General features: G+C 36.9%; 1 protein-coding gene across 1 annotated transcript in view; it reads left to right on the top strand.

Moving 5' to 3' along the window:
- LOC136847412 (uncharacterized) overlaps positions 1 to 18,545 on the top strand; it is a 654,742-nt gene that overhangs the window by 19,266 nt on the left and 616,931 nt on the right. The window lies entirely within an intron of this gene.

Here is an 18,545-nt window from a genome sequence, read left to right on the forward strand (position 1 = left end):
TATTTATTTATTTATCTTTATTTATTAATTGTTATTTATTCATTTATTTTTATTTATTTATTATTATTATTTATTTATTGCCATAAATCAGGCACCAATTACGGATTTACCATAATGTTCTTCTTGTCGAGATATTTTTATATTCCTTCGTGAATAATAGAAATTATTGATCATTAATCCCTACCATGGAAAGCCCTGCGAGTATCTTGCAGTATAACTCAAATTATCACAAAGCATGTAATAACTAAATCCTTATTTGTTTCGTCATGTAGAGGCCAGGTGGGCAGTAACTCTAATGACTTTAGAACATAGGCTTGATGGAAACAGGAAAATGAAATTGGAAGAAAAAAAAAAGAGTGGGGTTTTGCAAGGAAGTGATATACTGGCTTGTATAGGTGGAGGTCATGTGCCTGAGAGATGTTACAAGTAAGCCATGGGTAGTGACAGGTTCTCCCCGGTGAAGCTCACTGACCTAGTATACATTTAAGATTGTGTGTGTGTGTGGAGTATAGGGAGGGAAATTAAAAGGTAGAAGAATTGAAAGGCACCAAGAGTTGACGGAATTGCAAGTAATATGATGAAAGTGTGATGAAGAAGCTGATCAGGATGAGTAAGGTAACGATCCCTGGATGATAGGAAAGATTCAGAAGGAGTGATAGTGAGAAATGATTATTCATTTCTCAGTAGATGAAGGTGATAGTTGTTATTACAAGAATTATACGGGCATAACATCGCTTACCTTACTAGGGAAGGAATATGATAGGAATTTGATTGAGAAAGTAAGGCGGGTTATAGAAGGAGAGATTGGGTAAGAGCAGTTGCTGTTTAGAGAAGAGAGGTGGTTTGTAGATAGAGATTTTTTTTTTTTATGGAAGTTGTGTTAGAAGCATGAAAAAAGAAAACTAATATGTTGTGTACATGGACTTAGAAAAAAAATCTGAATATAGAATTTTGGAGGCACTTTGGATGTATGGAGTAGATGGTGTGTTTAGATTGATTAAAAATTTCAGTGATAAAAGTGATGCGTGTTAGATTATGTAAATAAAAGATTACCTGCTTCGATGTTAAAAGTTGGTATGAGACCAATGTTTGGCTTATCTTCAAGTCTGTCAAACATCTTATATGGATGAATTGTCGCTAGGAGTCTGGGAAAAGACAGGGGATGAAGATGTACTACTGTGTGATAAGAAATATTCCGAATTTTGTTTGGAATGGCTTATATTTGCAGATGATGCCGTTTTTACGGGGATAATGAAGAAAAACGACGAAGACTAGTGAAACGGTTTGAATGTTGATATACTGGATTAAATGCATTTGATGATTATTGTATCAGAAAAGAGATGAATCACAGAGTAAGTGAAGCAAGGAAGGTATTGGATTTTATGCAGAAGATTTAGGAGAGAATAAGATTGTCTGAAAGCCAAAGTTAGAATGTATGAAGGGATTGTTGAGCCAGTTCGCCTTTATGGAAGTGAGGAGTGGATGATTTTGAATACAAATGAAACTAACAGAAAAGTTGAATCTGTTGAAATGAATTGTTTGTACAGTAAATGTGGAACAAGAAATATTAGGTTTGGAAATTTGTTGATACAGAGAAGCGGCAAAAAGGTTAGCAATTTATGGGCAGCCCTAGAGCAAGAGCCCGTGCCAGCACGAGGCTGGCTTAATTGAAAACGAGCGGATAGTGTTGTTGAAAAGCTGGATCAGTGTTTTGAGATAGTTTGATCATGTAGAGAGAGTATGTTAGTGGAAAGGTATATAATTTTGAAGTCATGGCGGTAAATAGGCTTTAAGAGGTATTTTAACCGAAGGGCATTAATATCCAGGAGGTGAGAAAGCCAGTGCAAGATGGTCTTCTGTAGATGCAATTGAAACGGCTAATGTTTTGGAGGCTTTCAATACCTTGATCCTGCAGTTACAAGGATAAATGAAGCAGTGGCTGTTGTCATGTTTCTTCTCTGGGGTTATTCCATGTTAAGGAGAACTGTATAGTTGCATTACAGGTAAAATAAACAAATATCTGCTTACATTGAAAACTGCAATCAGAGTCAGAAAAAACTCCTATCAAATTACTCATTTTGCTAGGAGTTTTATCTTTACTATAGCTAAATGTGGAATAGTTTGCCTTGTGCACTTGTGAAATCTTCTGATCTCCAGATGTTTAAGCGAGAAGCAAATTCATTCCTGCTCTCTGCTGACGTCTCCTGAATTCAGGTGTATCAGTTTTATTTTCTGTTTCCCCATATATATCCATTTATCAACTTTTACTATAACTTTTCCCTCTCTGCAAGCTGATTTCCCTTTGGAGCACAACAGGGCTCCAAAGGGAAATCGGCTTGCAGGGAGAGAAAAGCGGATAAACAGATAAATATGAAGGAGTAGAAAATAAAACCGATACACCTGAGTTAAGGAGACGCCAGCAGAGAACCTGCAATAATAAATCTTTCTTTCTTTAAATTTTCAACTGAAAACATTTATGGAGAGTATGGACAGTCAATAAACTTGGGTTTATAGTCTGTTGACTGTCCAAAAGGGTTCGCAGCTGAAGATTGAAAGACGGAAAGATTTATTACTACAGGTTCTCTTAAACTTATGAGCATAGCATCTTATGAGCATTAGTGGCGTTGTGGTTTAGATGACTGGTTTTATCTTCCTTCCAGTTGGCGTAGCCGCCAGATAATTCCTTATTTTATTGTCTCATTATAACTCTTCCATTCTAACCTTTTTGAATGTGGTGCCTTGCAGTTTTATCTTTTATACTTTGTTAGTTGTTTCCGTTTTATTATCTTGGCATTTTATGTTACTTTCAAGATTTGTTGTTAGTGCCAGATCTTCCAGTGGTTACTGTTTATAACATTTTATAGCATGCCTTTCAGGATTGCTCTTTTACTCTGTACCACTCATTGCCTGGTATATTTAAAGACTGGTTTCTTAGAATACAGAATCGTTCACACCCCCACACACAAAGACATTTAGTAATGTCGTGATCCTAGAGTATTTTTAGTCCAGTCCAGTGCCTTCGTTGCTTTCGCTTGTGATTGACCGAAGCCAAGTGTAAATTCGCTTGTGAATTGCCAAACCCAACAATGATTTTGGTCGTGACTGCCAGATTCGGCGTTGATTTTGCGTGTAATTGACTAAGAGCCCGGCGGTGTTTTTTTTTTTTTTCCAGTGATTAGAAAGAAAGCAGCCAGGATTTACATTTGATTGACAGAAGCCACAAATTGCCTGCAACTCGCATGAGAAAGACGTCGGTCCGTCACTGCTTATTAATCTTTAATATCTATTCACGCACGGGCAACTAGCTATCCGTATTATGTCGGCGATTTTTGAATATATATAGATTAAATTTCCTAGAATTCCAGGAGGTCTGACTGGAGGAGATTCGCCTTTCGCTTCCAGCTGTGTAATCTTTCTGTTTAAAACGGCCATTTTCTTTTCGTAACATTCATGCAAATAGATTTCTGGGAAATGCATTGACTTTATGATTTGCCAAACTCGAAACTCGTGTTACGATGGTATTCTCGGTGCGGTTTCCGTGTGATGTATTAGGGAAGCCGACCCTCGTATGTTATCAGGTGAGCGGCATTCTTGTGAAGGATGCGATGGTACGCAGTCCGCTATTGGTAGAATTTGATTTTCTGGAAATGCCGGGTATGCTTTTGTATTGTTTAGATGTGATACGTGACAGTTCAAATTACTGTTATTCGCTTGGACTTCGGTCAGAGGTTTATTGATGATGGATCCATGGTGGTTGGCAATTTGTCTTTGGTTACCACTTTCAGAAATCATGCAAAGTAGACTTGCCTACTACTTGAGGAGACCGTTCAAAATAGTCTTCTTTTTAGTGGCGCTACAAGGAAGAGATCCGGTTTTACTTGGGGATCAAGGATATGCCTGTTTAGGTTATAACTGTCAGGGACTGCAGGAGCTTTGTTTTATCGTGCAGTGTTTTTTTTTTATAGATATGAATTCTGCCGTTTATCATTTCGCGATCATCATGTGATTTAGTTTGAAAAATAGTTTGTATGCCACTTATTTAAATTTCTTTTTATATGAGCGATTGACAAAATTCGAATTATATGACCTCTGTCTTATAAACCGTTAGATGGTTTTCAAATGAGGAAGTGGCAGGGAGAAATTATGGACAATATTAAATCCAGAACTTTAATATCTCACAAGACTACTTAATTATTCGATCTATATAGGTGTGAGGTGCTTAGTGTCTCATATAATCCCATCAGAACGATTTTTACGCTGTACAAATATCTCGACGTAATGCCGTTAAGTGTACGGATTGTATTGATTGTCAAAAAATGGTACACTTTTTAAATATTTTATATAAGTTTACTGATGTTGTACTGCAAGATTTTCATGTATTTGCTCTTTTGCACATCGACTTTGAGCGTTAATAGATGTACATAATTGAGGGACGTAGTTGGGTGGGCGAAGAAGCATTTTTTGTCGATTTAATTGAGAGTATTTACATATGTAAGAAACACACAAAGGTAACATAATGCAAATGGTTTCAGTGGCTATTTTTGGACTTTCAAGTTCAAGAAGATAAGCCTTGTTTTCTCCACCGCAGTAATCATAAATCAATTATTGAACACAAGAATGCTGTGCGGAGAGGTCGTTAACCTTACATGCTTAACATTGAGAGTTCTCTTTAAATCTTTGAGATTTCCGAGAAGAATATTGAATGTACTTGGGCTGGAGTGATCCTTATTGGAGGTAAAAAAAAAAATGGTAATATAAGAAAAGGTCGACCATAGGGCCATTATGTACCGTCCTGAAGATCAGCTTAAGGCACCTTCGTATTGTATATTTTATAGGAGCCAGTGGTGAGAGACTGACTACGGGCTGAGCGACGGCAACTATAGACATAATTCATTACACGTAGATTATCGTTATAAACACATGACAAAGGATATTCATTGCGGTTTGTACTAGAGGATTCTTGTATTTTCCTTAGTACTAAGTTCGTCAATAAATCCTAGTTCCCTTTTGACGTTTCCCTCTTGTTCGTTCTCTAATTCCCTCTGCGGTTCACCCTTAGAGATTCATTAATTAAATGAATTCGGTCAAGTTAAAAGAAAGGTTTGTGTCCTATAGAGGCTTTAGTGTGGAGGTCAGCAGTCTCTGATTTGCCGTATTTAGTGACTGCTACTGTACCCCTACATTCAAGTTTTGGAATTCTCTACCTTCTTCTGTTTTTGATTCCTTTATTCCCAGTTTTTTAAGAGGCTATTGATTTATTTCGGGTTACATTATACCTTTTTTTTTAATTTTTAATTTTAAGTTGGCCCCCTCCCCGGACTTTGCAAGTTGCCCTTGGTGCTTTTCAAGATAATGTATGAAGTTCCCAGTTCCGACGGACTTTGACAGATAACAGTATTAAAGTCATACAAGGATTCTGTGTCAGTATGTAAACATACTTTTAACATGAGGGGAATGGCTTGTCTGCAAGCACTTAGTATTCTTATGTCTTTGAAAGTAAAACTTATTTTTATAGTCTTAACCGATGCTATTGGATGTTGAAAATATGGCGGTCTTCATACTGCAAATTTTACTTAGTCTACGGTTATGGTTATGCTTACACATTATCTTATTTAAGACAACGTATCAGCAGAAGTAGTAAGCCATTCCCATTGGTTTTGTGTCATTTGGAAACCTTAAACAGTTTCAAGAAAGTTTTTTGTATACAAAGAAAGGAGCATCTCAAATGTAAATATTTCGATTTATTTATCCCAAAACCTCATAAAAGCAGAGACTGTTACAGTTGTCTTGACGGTAACAAAGGCATGTCCGTAACAAGAACTCCCTCTTCGTGGCAAAGAAAGAGCACCTCCCTTTTCTTGAGGTTCTTCTCTGGCCTGGAGACATGCTGCGTTTTCTAAGGGGGTACATGAAAGACTTCAGTGACCCTGCTGCTCAGTAGTTGCCTTTGATATCTGAAGGGCCTTAGTGAAAAAGAAGGTATAGATGTTATCCTACGGTATCCTGCCCCTTGACATCTGACGGGTTTTTGGGAATGAAGCTAGGTAGACGTTATCTTGCAGCTTCCTATGTAGTGCCGTACAGGTACTTAGAGCCGTGCCTTTTTAGTTTTCTGTGAAAGAAAACTGTTAAAATGGCTGTTTGTCTGTCCGTCAGAACTTTTTCTGTCCGCACTTTTTCTCTCCGCCCTCAGACCTTAAAAACTACTAAGGCTAGAGGGCTGCAAATTGGTATGTTGATCATCCACCCTCCAGTCATCAAACATTCCAGATTGCAGCCTTCTAGCCTCAGTAGTTTTTATTTTATTCAAGGTTAAAGTTAGCCATGATCGTGCGTCTGGCAACGCAATAGGACAGGCCACCACCGGGTAGTGGCTGAAAGTTATATGAGCCGCGGCTCATACAGTATTATACGCTCTTTTTTTACTTGTTTGTGATTAGTGTGGCTTTTCCGGTTTTAGTTTTTATGTTTTTATTAGTACTGTGAAAGAGGTAGAGAAGGAAAATGGAAATTTGAGCTTTTAAAATATTGTAAAAAAATTAAGAGGAATAATTTTCAAATGCAAGTTCGAAAACTTTTCGATATGCTGATAACTAGTAAATCTGAGGAACACTGCATATAAAAGTTGAAAAAAGCTTAATATTTACAAAAATCTTCATTTGGTAATTCAAATTTCTAGAGATTAAAGGTCATTTGAAGCTATAGGTCATTTGAAGATAAAGTGTGCAGATTTTTATTTTAGTTGCTTTACATAACACGCAGAAAAAATATGGGTTTTGATACATTCATAAATTTTATTTATTTATTTATTTTTTTTTTAGATTTTTGTAGCTCTAAGGGAAATGCAAAATATCCATATTGAAATTGGATATATTCAACTGAAATGGAAAACCGCTCTAAAAATAACCTAGCTAGATGCTCTGAGAACTTGTTAAAATTAATAACATTGTCGCGGATGAATTTAGCGTTGCAGCTCAGGTTGATTTTAAAATGTGGAGGAGTCGTAAAAAGTGATACGTTTCTACCTGTAGTGTAACAGGTGATTTTTTATTTTTTTTGTAGGTTTTACAGCTCTTGTGTTGGTGGAAAAAAATAACTGGTTTTGAAACTCGAGTATTGTATGGTTTGTATATATTTTTTTTTTATTGTTTCAAGTCTTATTTGTTTATTTATTTGGTATTTTCAAGCCTCTCCAACGTGTCATGTAACATTGGAAGGTATGCGTGAAAGTTCACATAGGATCTTTTTCTTCTAGGTTGTATTTAGTGAATGAAATAAGGCAATGATAATATGAAGTAAGCCTCTGTGTAAAGTAGGGTTTGGTTATAATTTTCTGGTTAGATACTTACTGTAACTATGCTGATGAAATCGTTATAGTTTTACTGTATAATTTAGGAGGGGTGGGTAGAGCTCTCGGCTAGCACGCTGTTGGCCCAGCGTTCGACTATCCGACCGGCCAGTGAAGAATTAGAGGAATTTATTTCTGGTGATAGAAATTCATTTCTCGTCATAATGTGGTTCGGATTCCACAATAAGCTGTAGGTCCCGTTGCTAGGTAACTAGTTGGTTCTTAGCCACGTAAAATAAATCTAATCCTTCGGGCCAGCCCTAGGAGAGCTGTTAATCAGCTCAGTGGTCTGGTTAAACTAAGGTATACTCAACTGCATAATGTAACTTCGATCATGATTTTTCGTTCTCTCTCTCTCTCTCTCTCTCTCTCTCTCTCTCTCTCTCTCTCTCTCTCTCTCTCTCTGTTTATGAGTTTTTGAAAGTTTCCCTTGTATTCGTAAAATGATTAAGTGGTAAAGAAAATGGTGTCCGAGTCATAAAAGAAAACGTCGAAAGAGAAACTATTTTTTTTTTGTAATGACTCACTTTGTTTGATATTTCATTAAATATACTAAATCTTTGAGTGTTATGAGAGTTAATAGGTTTTTTTTTCATCAGCATTTGTATTGCTACTATATAAATCCAACTTTTCTTTTTTGTAGGATTTTAAAGCTAGTACTTGTCTTATACTCGTACTTGTAGTATTTACCCCGTCGGGGGATAATGTCGTTAGTGCACCGCATGACTACTTACGGTTCTTTGCAGCCTGCCTCCAGTCCCTAGCTGCAACCCCTTTCATTCCTTTTACTGTACCTCCTTTCATATACTCTTCCTTCCATGTTACTCTCCGCCCTTTCCTAACAATTGATTCATAGTGCCACGGAGGTTTTCTTCCAGTCACCCATTTAAAACCTTTTACTGCCAATTTCCGTTTCAGCTCTAAATGACCTTATAGGTTCCAGTGCTTGGCCTTTGGCCCAAATTTTATATTCTATTCCATTCTTGCAGTATTTATGGTGTCTTGGTAAATTTTTACTGTTCACTTGGGGTAGTCTAATATCGCCTAGATTCTCACATTAGTATTAAGATATATTTGTATCTTCGGTTCACTGTAACGTGGCGATTAATTTCGTTTTCAACATAATAACTTACTCATTTACCAGATTGACCCGAACGCGCGCATGTGTGTGTGTGTGTGTGTGTGTGTGTGTGTGTGTGTGTGTGTGTGTGTGAGAGAGAGAGAGAGAGAGAGAGAGAGAATGACTTGACAAATTAGGCATTTTCAATAGCAACAATGATCTCCTCAGGATATCATCACATTTTTTTAATGTGCTTAACATTACAGCCTTGAGTCCGAGTGAGTAAAAAATGAAGTCCTTTCTTCCGAAGTTGGATTCGAACCCCCCACACCCCCACACACGGTAGATTTGCTTGACGCTTGCTATAACTATTTTTGCTTAGGAAAGTAGTCTTCTACATTTATTTCCCCCTCAAATGAAGGAAGGCTTGTAATGATAAGTGTCCCAAAAATGTTAGAAAGTCGAGAAGTTAAGAGACCATTGTGGCTACTTCAGTTGAATAATGATGATAGTATCTCACATGTCAAAGGTTCCGATCACTAGGTCACCTCTCAAGTAATTCTAGTTGTTTCGCTCCCTCTTCTTCTAGGTATATAGTTGACACCCACTGCAAGTTACGACATTGACAGTGGGTTCTGTTGCTCTTCCTTTATGTGTTCGGATGACCTGATTTGTGAATTTCGCGAGTTTTACACAAAAATAAAACAGTTTTTATTTTTTCTGTTGTCATTTTTTATTTCATTTATAATGCTTTATATAGTGGTTTTATTTTGCTCTCCTCAAGTCCGTTTGATCTATTTCCAAGAAGCTGAGACTCTAATGGAATTCCCCGTTTGTCTTCACGATGCGTATCCGTCTTCATTAGCTATTGAAACTTGGCACTAAAATAAGGCTATCGCATTTCCCCCTCAGGAGAGAGAAGAGTTACGCGTCTCTAGATCGCTCGCTCGCTCGCTTTCCCCTCCCGCCCCTAATCCTTTGGACATACGGCCGGTGCTGGAATCCTCTCCCACGCTTGTGAGAGGGAACTGATTATCTCCCTGTTCAATCTCCCTTTATCTTTTCCCCTTTCTTTCGTTGCCTGACTGCTTTAGCTGCCTGAGGGGACGGGAGGCGTTTCTGTGTCATTGTAAATTTAGAAGCTTTTGTGATCGAAAGGATGTTATCATATAATAATGTCTTTTCGAATGATACTTCGGCTTTTGAGTTCACAGTTATTTTCAAGTTTTTAATGAGCGGCGAAGGTTACAAATTTCTTAGTTCCTTTTCTCCTTTAGTCTTCTCAAGGATACTGCTTATGTGAAGGCCTGTGTATCCGTTGGAATTATTACGGGATTGGTTTCCTTTATTTTCAGACGCTTGCCCGACCTTCCTGACTTTATGTGTCTCAATTTATTAGATTGTTCACTTGCATTTGTATATGTATTTTACTGATTAAAGTAAAATGATAAAAGAGTTTTAGCGACACACACACACACACACACACACATATATATATATATATATATATATATATATATATATATATATATATATATATATATATATATATATATATATATATATATATATATATATATATATATATATATATATATATATATATATATATATATATATATACACAGTATATAAACCGTAGGTGCTGCCTTCAAGGAGGAGACAAGACAGTCACTGCGACTTTCATCCTTTAATTGCGGAATATAGGACGCACCCCTATTAGAGGAACTGAAGACTCATTGCACCCCTATTACAGGAACCGAAGGCTCATTGCACCCCTATTACAGGAACTGAAGGTTCATTGCACCTGTATTACAGGAACTGAAGGCTCATTGCACTCCTATTACAGGAACTGAAGGCTCATTGCACCCCTATTACAGGAACTGAAGGCTCATTGCACCCCTATTACAGGAACTGAAGGTTCATTGCACCCCTATTACAGGAACTGAAGGTTCATTGCACCCCTATTACAGGAACTGAAGGTTCATTGCACCCCTATTACAGGAACTGAAGGCTCATTGATAGTTCTATGTTCATGTGCATGAAAGCCCTTCTGTTCCAATACTTCTCAATGCCATCGGTTAAGCACTCTTTAGATCTTCCTCTCCTTTTTCCTCCTAGAGCTTCAGCCTATCATCCTCCATTCCTTCCCTCCGTAGGGAGGTAATGTCGTCAGTGCACGTCGTGCGGTGCGCTGTAGCCATTACTTAAGTTTCTTTGCAGCGTCCCTTCGGCCCCTAGCTGCAACTATTTTCATTACTTTTTCTGTACCTCAGTTCATGTTCTCTTCCATCTTACTTTCCACCCTTTCCTAACAATTGATTCACAGTACAACTGCGAGGTTTTCCTCCTGTTACACCTTGCAAACCATTTTACTGCCAGTTTCCATTTCAGCGCTGAATGTCATCATAGGTCCCAGTGCTTGGCCTTTGGCCTAAAATCCATTCTCTCCACAAGAGCAAACCATCAATGAAACAATGATTCTTCTTTTCAGTTGCGCTAATCTTTTTGTCCCTTAAAATCTCCACATTAATGGGTAAGAGTACTAACGCAGAGCGTCCGGAGGCAGAGGAGAGCCTTAGTGAAGGATTACACAGCCCGTAGGAAGGAACTCCTGCATGAATGGGCGCACTTGCCCTTTCTTCTGGAGCCAACTGCTGTCACACTTATTTTTCACGCCAGCAGAGTGCCAGGAAACAAGATAGACAACATTCTCCTTATTGTAGGCGATATGAAATTCACAATGACCAAAAAATTGGATTTGCTGCCCTTTTACTTGTTTATATCATTCTGTACTTGAATTGCAAATATATATTATGTATATATTTCTGTATTATATGTTTGTTTCTGTATGTATGTATGTGTATACGAGAGAAAATCTTTCAAGGGACGTCATAACATTATGTGTTTTTTATAAATCTTCAAGCCAAGCCATTTTAATTCGCTTGCTGATGTATATTGCTATCTTTTCCTTAGGAGAAGTGAATGGATGAGATTTCAGAGACGGAAAGCAATCCTTCTGGTAACGAAAGGATATTACAAAGAACCTTGAATATTGGTTATAGTGGGTTAAAAAAAAAAGCACACTGCATGAGGTAGCTTATGTATGGGGAAAGAAGTCTGGGGACAACCTGGTGTTCGTCTGGGGATGCATAGAGCTAAAATAATTGGATCGCCGTTCGAGTATGGATAAAACAGTGTTCCCTTGGCAGTGGGTGGTTGAAGTGCGTGTTCTAAGGAGAGTTGGGAAGAAGCGGTTTTCCCAGGGATGTCTGTGCGATGATGGAGTACTGTTCCAAGGGTAATTAGCAGATACTCGAAGATTGATAGAACATATTTCTCAGCGGGAACACGTCCAAGGACTCTGACAGAACACTTTGATGGATTTTATATTGAGCTTTCATTTTTAGTCTTTTTTTTTTCCCGAAGTCAGTAAGTAAATTTAATGAAAAAAATTGAATGTAGTTAGAAGGAAAATATAATTTTAAAATTGGTTCTAGTTATGAAGAAAATTTATTGAAAAAATTGGTTCTAGTGAAAGGAAAATATAATTTAAAAATTCGTTTTAGTTATGAAGAAAATTTATTGAAAAAAATTGGTTCTAGTCAGAAGGAAAATATAGTTTAAAATTTGGTTCTAGTTAGGAAGGAAATTTATTGAAAAAGTTGGTTCTAGCCAGAAGGGAAATATAATTTAAAATTTGGTTTTAGTTAGGAAGGAATTTTATTGAAAAAATTGGTTCTAGTCAGAAGGAAAATATAGTTAAAAATTTGGTTCCAGTTAGGAAGGAAATTTATTGAAAAAATTGGTTCTAGTCAGAAGGAAAATATAATTTAAAATTTGGTTCTAGTTAGGAAGAAAATTTATTAAAAAAATCGGTTCTATTTAGGAAGAAAAGTTATTGAAAAAATTGGTTCTAGTCCCGAAAGAGAAGTTAAGCTGTGGTAAAATAGAGAAGCCGAAGAAAAAAATATCTTCCGTTTGTCCGCTATTTCTGCTTAAGAGGCGAAAGGGCAAAATTGTGATACATCGGTTGAATCACGGGTATAGACCAGAGTAGTTGCAGCAGCAAAGGCCATCGACATCACGATGCATGACCAAGACATGCAAAGGGGCCTAGCGGTAGATAACAGCTTTTTATGATGTGAGTGAGGTCGTAATTTAAGGGGTGGCCAAAGGCTTCGGATTTGATTTCGTGTCTTGCCTTGTCGTGAATTTCGGTTCAGCTTGCCTGAATGATGACATGGAATCGACGTTCTTTGTGAATTTGGAGGAGATAATGTCAAATTAACGTGCTGGCTACGTGTTATTGTCTTTTTTTTTTTGCAGTGGAAAGGAAAGGTTAGCATAATTTTGGATATTTGTTTTAGACGTCTGTACCTTGCTCGTATTTTTTCAATCTATTTTATTATATGTGGTATTCGCCGTCATGAAACAAAAATATTTGCATTATTTATGCATTTTTTTACAGTTCTGTTTTTTTTTAAAGATAAATGGCCATACATAACCTTGCTGTCAACTTTGATCAAGATAGGAATAGTGTTCGTAGGGTTATTTTTTATTTTATCCATTTTTATCATTGTTTGTTCGTTAATAGCTAATGAATACAGTGCGATTTTTGTTGGAGATTCATGTTCATGGATAATTTTATTTTTTAAATGTAAGTCCTCAAGGTTTTATTAATTATACAGGTAGTACAGAACAATAAAAAATAGGGAAGTTTGTATTCACTGTGTATATCTTTAAGTCAATCATTTTGTTATTTATTACTCCAACGATTTAAGATCACACTGCAAACTAAATGTACAATTCTGTTGTATATGAATAAGGTTCTGATTTCTTCAGTGTAAAAAAAATTACATTAAAATGACAAAATGGCGGAACTATTTTAGCAAACCCTGCCATCAAGGAATTTAATATGGTAATGGTCATCACTATTTAGTGTTCCCCCTCAGCAGAAGACGCATCTGAGGGGAGGCTACAGATAGGTAAAGGGGAGATATTCTTAATATTGAGGACATAAGGGGAAAACGCATTCCATGCCAGGAATAAGTCTCTCAGTAAATTGATCAGTGAGTGACAGGTCATAAATGAATAAAAAAAGTTTGAGAATATGAAGGCTTTACATTAATGAAAGAATAGGCTTATTTTAGGAATAACAATTATGAACATTCTTCCTGTGGTTTCATTGTATTTCTTCTGTATTGGTGTATGTTATGAAAGGCAGTTTATTAAAATTACAGTTTATTCATGGGCCCCCTTCTGTCTGGTTCAGTGCATTGTATAATAAATCAGGTTTAAAATGGTTCGAATCCTTGGTAATCTTTAGAACTTTACGTGAGACAATTAGCCTTATAGCGTGAAAATTATATTGGAAACACACAAAGTCTCTCTCTCTCTCTCTCTCTCTCTCTCTCTCTCTCTCTCTCTCTCTCTCTCTCTCTCCAAAGAGGTGACTGTCCTGAAATTCTCTCACACACAACTCTGTTAAGAACAGGTTTTCGGCAAAGAAAAACACAGTTTTATAGATGGAAAAAATATTGGGGCTGTCCCCACTCCAAAAGAAGGAGAATAACAAAAATACAGGAAATGGTTATAAAAATAGATTTATTAATATTAAACTTAATAATCTTAAATAAAGAAAACCATAACAAAATGAGCTCTCAAAAACACAAAAATAAAGCAGTATTACTTTATATAAAAAAAGAAGTACCAGCAGCAGTCGATACAAAAAAAAAGCCACCAGCTCCACCAACTAACGACAACAGGCCGTATTATCACGACGTCCTGCTGCCGTCTCGGGACACGGGGCCACTGCTGCTGACAAGGTTCTCTTTCTTCAGTTCATTCTCTCAAAGGCCCAAGAAACAAAGTCGAACTGCTGCTGGTACTCTCCCCCACCCAACTTCTATCCTGTAAGGGGGGGAGAGGATTAGCCATGTAACTCTGACAGAACATTCCTCCTCCTTGCTCTCCACCCACTTCTATGTGGGGTCGTGTATCTGAACATCGTCCTCCTGATCATCGTCCTCTGATCACATTTAGTATTCGGCGTCGGTGACCCTGGTAGTTGTGACGCCAGATAACCCACAATTAATCAATCAATCCTCTGACAGTTGTTTGTCTCTTAGATCATCTTCAGCAACATCCATCCACCTTCGCTTCGGTTTTCCTCTCGCTGTCCCACCCGGCACCTCCATCTGCCTCACCTCCTCCCCACAAATGTTTTCTCTCTTCTCATCACATGGGTTTCTGACAGTATTAAAGAAGTGGATGAATGAATAAAACAATATCCATTACCATAACTCATTTCAGTATCACCATTTGTTAATGATGCCTCAAAAACTTTCATTTGTTTTCTCTTGGCCCCTGAACACTTCGCGCATGTAGATGCATTCTCTATTAAAACTCCTGAATTGTTTCAGGAAATTCAATTTTTATCCTAATCTGTTTGTTTCTGGGGTTATGTATTTCAGGGCCTACATCTACTTTAGGATCCATCATCTATTCCAAATCGTCGTGTTTATGCCTTAAATATTTCAGGGTTAATCACTTTTTCAGTCCTGTGGTCTGTTCCAGTACCCATCAATTGCTTCAGTCTTTATTATCTGTTTCAAGATAGATTGACTTCTTGTTTTATCCTTTGGCACTACCTCTGGGAGGGAGGATGGGAGGAATTAATGTTTTATGCCAGTGTGTGTGTGTGTGTGTGTTTGTGTGTTCATTCGAGAGCGAATGAATGGATAGTGGAATGCCTTAGTAAAGAACACTTATTGAGGGACCCCTCCAGATGAGCAGCTTTTGGTGGATATCGATGAAGATTAGAAATTTTGTCCCCAGGGAAAATTTAATTCTGATCTTCTGTAAAGTGAGATCGTTGACTTGCCTTGCAGAGGTATATCTTCTGCAAATCAACAGTGGTACAAAACATGATCCCTAAGTAGAAGATATACCTCTGCAAGGCAATTCAACGATCTCACTTTACAGAAGATCAGACTGAAATTTTCCACGGGGACAAAATTTCTAATCTTCATCGATATCCACCAAAAGCTAATGATGACTAAATAAATCTGAAGGTTTGGCCTTAATTGACAAAATTTTTTTCTGCGTGGACCCAGTCTGCCTCAGCTTTATTTGAACTCTTGCTTTAACCTGTTTTACCAACTTATCCATAATTTTGCAATGTACTTTAGAACTATGAACGTTAACATTGCCCTTGAAGGCATCGGTTACTAAATAAAACATTCATCGGAGTTATTTATCCGCTTTTCCTATAACGACAGTACAAACATTTCTGTATGGTGGAACAAAGTATTGGCAAAGCGATAGAAAAGGGAACAGCGTTTTTATGTAAATTTCGTCCCAAAGGCTATTTTGTATTGGGGAAATTGGTCAGACTAAAACAAATTGGAAATTTCACAGGAAGGTGCCCAATGAAGAATGAAACTGGATAGTTGATTGTTTTGTTATTTCGCATATTCTTTTTATTCTAGAGCACACCATATTGTTGGATCTGTATTATTTGGTTTTTGCATTAAAGAAAAGCATTTCTAACTTTATTTTTTCTTTATTTTAAGTTCTCAGTGGGAATTAAGCCCAAATTTTATCATTAAGCCTGAAACTTGGGCATTTAGGCTAATTAAAAATCATGATACAAAAGCGATTCCGCGTTTTTTCAAAAGCGGAATCCTTTTTTTTAAATAGGTGTCTGGCAGATTGAAAATATTAATCTCCCACTTTTAAGTGTGAGATTTAAAAATGATGAAGGTCGTCACTTATTAAGCCGAATGTGGTCATTCAGTTTCCTTATGCTCAGGTTGGGTTAGATTTGTTATTGAAAATGCCCACGCAGTTTTTAGGATATTTACTACACCTTTGCGCAGATGTGTGTATTGGTTTTTCTGCCCGTTGAAACACAGAACCTGAATTGGTATACTCCTTTAATGCCGTGATGCCGTTGAAATTAACTGCAGAGAGAATAATCATAAAAAAATACTTGTAGAATAATAGCATAAGCATCGTTCATAGAGGCCAGAAAACCAGCATTAAACATGCGAAGGCAACACGGCGTCGTTCTTGTGTGAATAAAAAGGCTCAATCCTTGATGAAAAAGAGGAAAACCCTATTTTTACGTTGATTGTAACCTCACCACTTGCCATCTAGCTGCTAGGAATAACACCAAGTCATTAAGGAAAATCTCATATCAAACGTAATTTATGTCCAGTCCCTAGGTCGCAGAGATAATTAAAGTTGCATTTCCATGGTTAAGTTTATTGCATACTGATAAAATGCCCTATATTGCCTAGACAAAATTAGCTATAAATGTTCTAGAAATGTTCACGATGAAGGTATATACATATAGCTTACTAAAACCGTCTTTGATTCCTCGTAAAAAAGCTATTAATCATGTTTGAAGTGAGTTGTTTTTTCAATGAGTTTATAGCTTAACGATTTCTAATGTACTGCGATACAAAGACATGAATGGACCATTTGATAACATCTTCAATAACATGAGTGTACAAATAACGTGAAGCTAATTGAAACGAGTTAAATAGGAACGCAGCACAAGTGAAAGTGAAAGCAATTTTATTACTTTTGAATATTATCTTTGGAGATACTTTTAGTTTTCGTGATCTTTCAAAAAAATTGTCCCTATGAAAAACAAGTAAAAAATGCGTCGAGGTTTCTTCGGCGCAATCGAGTGTTCTGCACATCGTATAATCAAGGCCACCGAAAATAGATCTATCTTTCGGTGGTCTCGGTATAATGCTCATGAGCCGCGGCCCATGAATCTTTAACCATGGCCCGGTGATGGTCTGCCCTGTATCGTTGACAGACGCACGAGTATTGCTAAATTTAACCTTAAGTAAAATTAAAACTACTAAGGCTAGAGGGCTGCAATTTGCTATGTTTGATGATTGAAGGTGGATGATCATCATACCAATTTGCAGCCCCCTAGCCTCAGTAGTTTTTAAGATCTGAGGACGGACAGAAAAAGTGCGGAAGGACAGACAAAGCTGCCTCAATAGTTTTCTTTTACCGAAAACTAAAAATGGTAATATCTGTTGCAGTTCCCATTTTAAAATATAATTGCCAAGATTACTAGAGATACGAACACGAAGTCAAAGCTGAAAGATCACGCACTTGAGTTTCATGGGGAAGTCCATCTCTCGACTCCGTAGCGGGTAGTGCTGTCAGTGCACCTCACGTGGTGCGCTGTGTGTATTACTTAGGTTCTTTTCAGGGTCGGCCCGTAGCCGCAACCCCTTTCATCCCTGTCAGTTTCTGTTTCAGGCCTGAATGACCTTAGGGGTCCCAGCGCTTGGCCTTTGGCCAAAATTTTATATTCCATTCAATTTCCTCTATAAGTATCAATGCCTATTTTCAGGCAAAATTACGATTTTACTGTCAGAGTCCTCCCATTTCTTGATTTCACAGTTCCTTGTCTGAAAATAATAGAAATTTTGTCGAGGAACCGGATGGCTTTGCATAATATATACATGACACCAAATTCCTCGCGAATAGATGCTTGAGGGAACCTGTTTGGAACTGTCTACACATACTTTCTCAAATACATATTTGATTTGGCTGCTGAACACCATAGTTTTGTATTTGATGAACCGTAAATATATCTGGCTTTTAACCCACGCTATTCTGTGATCAAAGGATTTTAAAATACAGAGAAATATTTTAGTTTAGTTAATTATCATACTACTATCAAACTTAGTGGGAACTGTAGTAACTAGAGACTCAGATACACCCTAATGTATGTGTATATGTGTATATATATATATATATATATATATATATATATATATATATATATATATATATATATATATATATATATATAAATAAATTATACATACATACATATAACATATACAGTATGTATATAATATATATATATATATATATATATATATATATATATATATATATATATATATATATACACACTGTTTCTTACTGTTTTTTTGGCAAACTGCTCTTAATTTTACGTGTGTCATCACTGGAAAACAAAAACATCTTTCGCCATTCATTTTTATCCTGTAAATGCCGAGTTAAATGCCAACCCTCAACTAAATGCTGAATGTCCCTCCAGTCTGTGGTTTCTGAATATCCCTCTCCGCCCCC

This window comes from Macrobrachium rosenbergii, chromosome 16 (genome assembly GCF_040412425.1).
Source record: "Macrobrachium rosenbergii isolate ZJJX-2024 chromosome 16, ASM4041242v1, whole genome shotgun sequence".
Lineage (NCBI taxonomy): Eukaryota > Metazoa > Arthropoda > Malacostraca > Decapoda > Palaemonidae > Macrobrachium > Macrobrachium rosenbergii.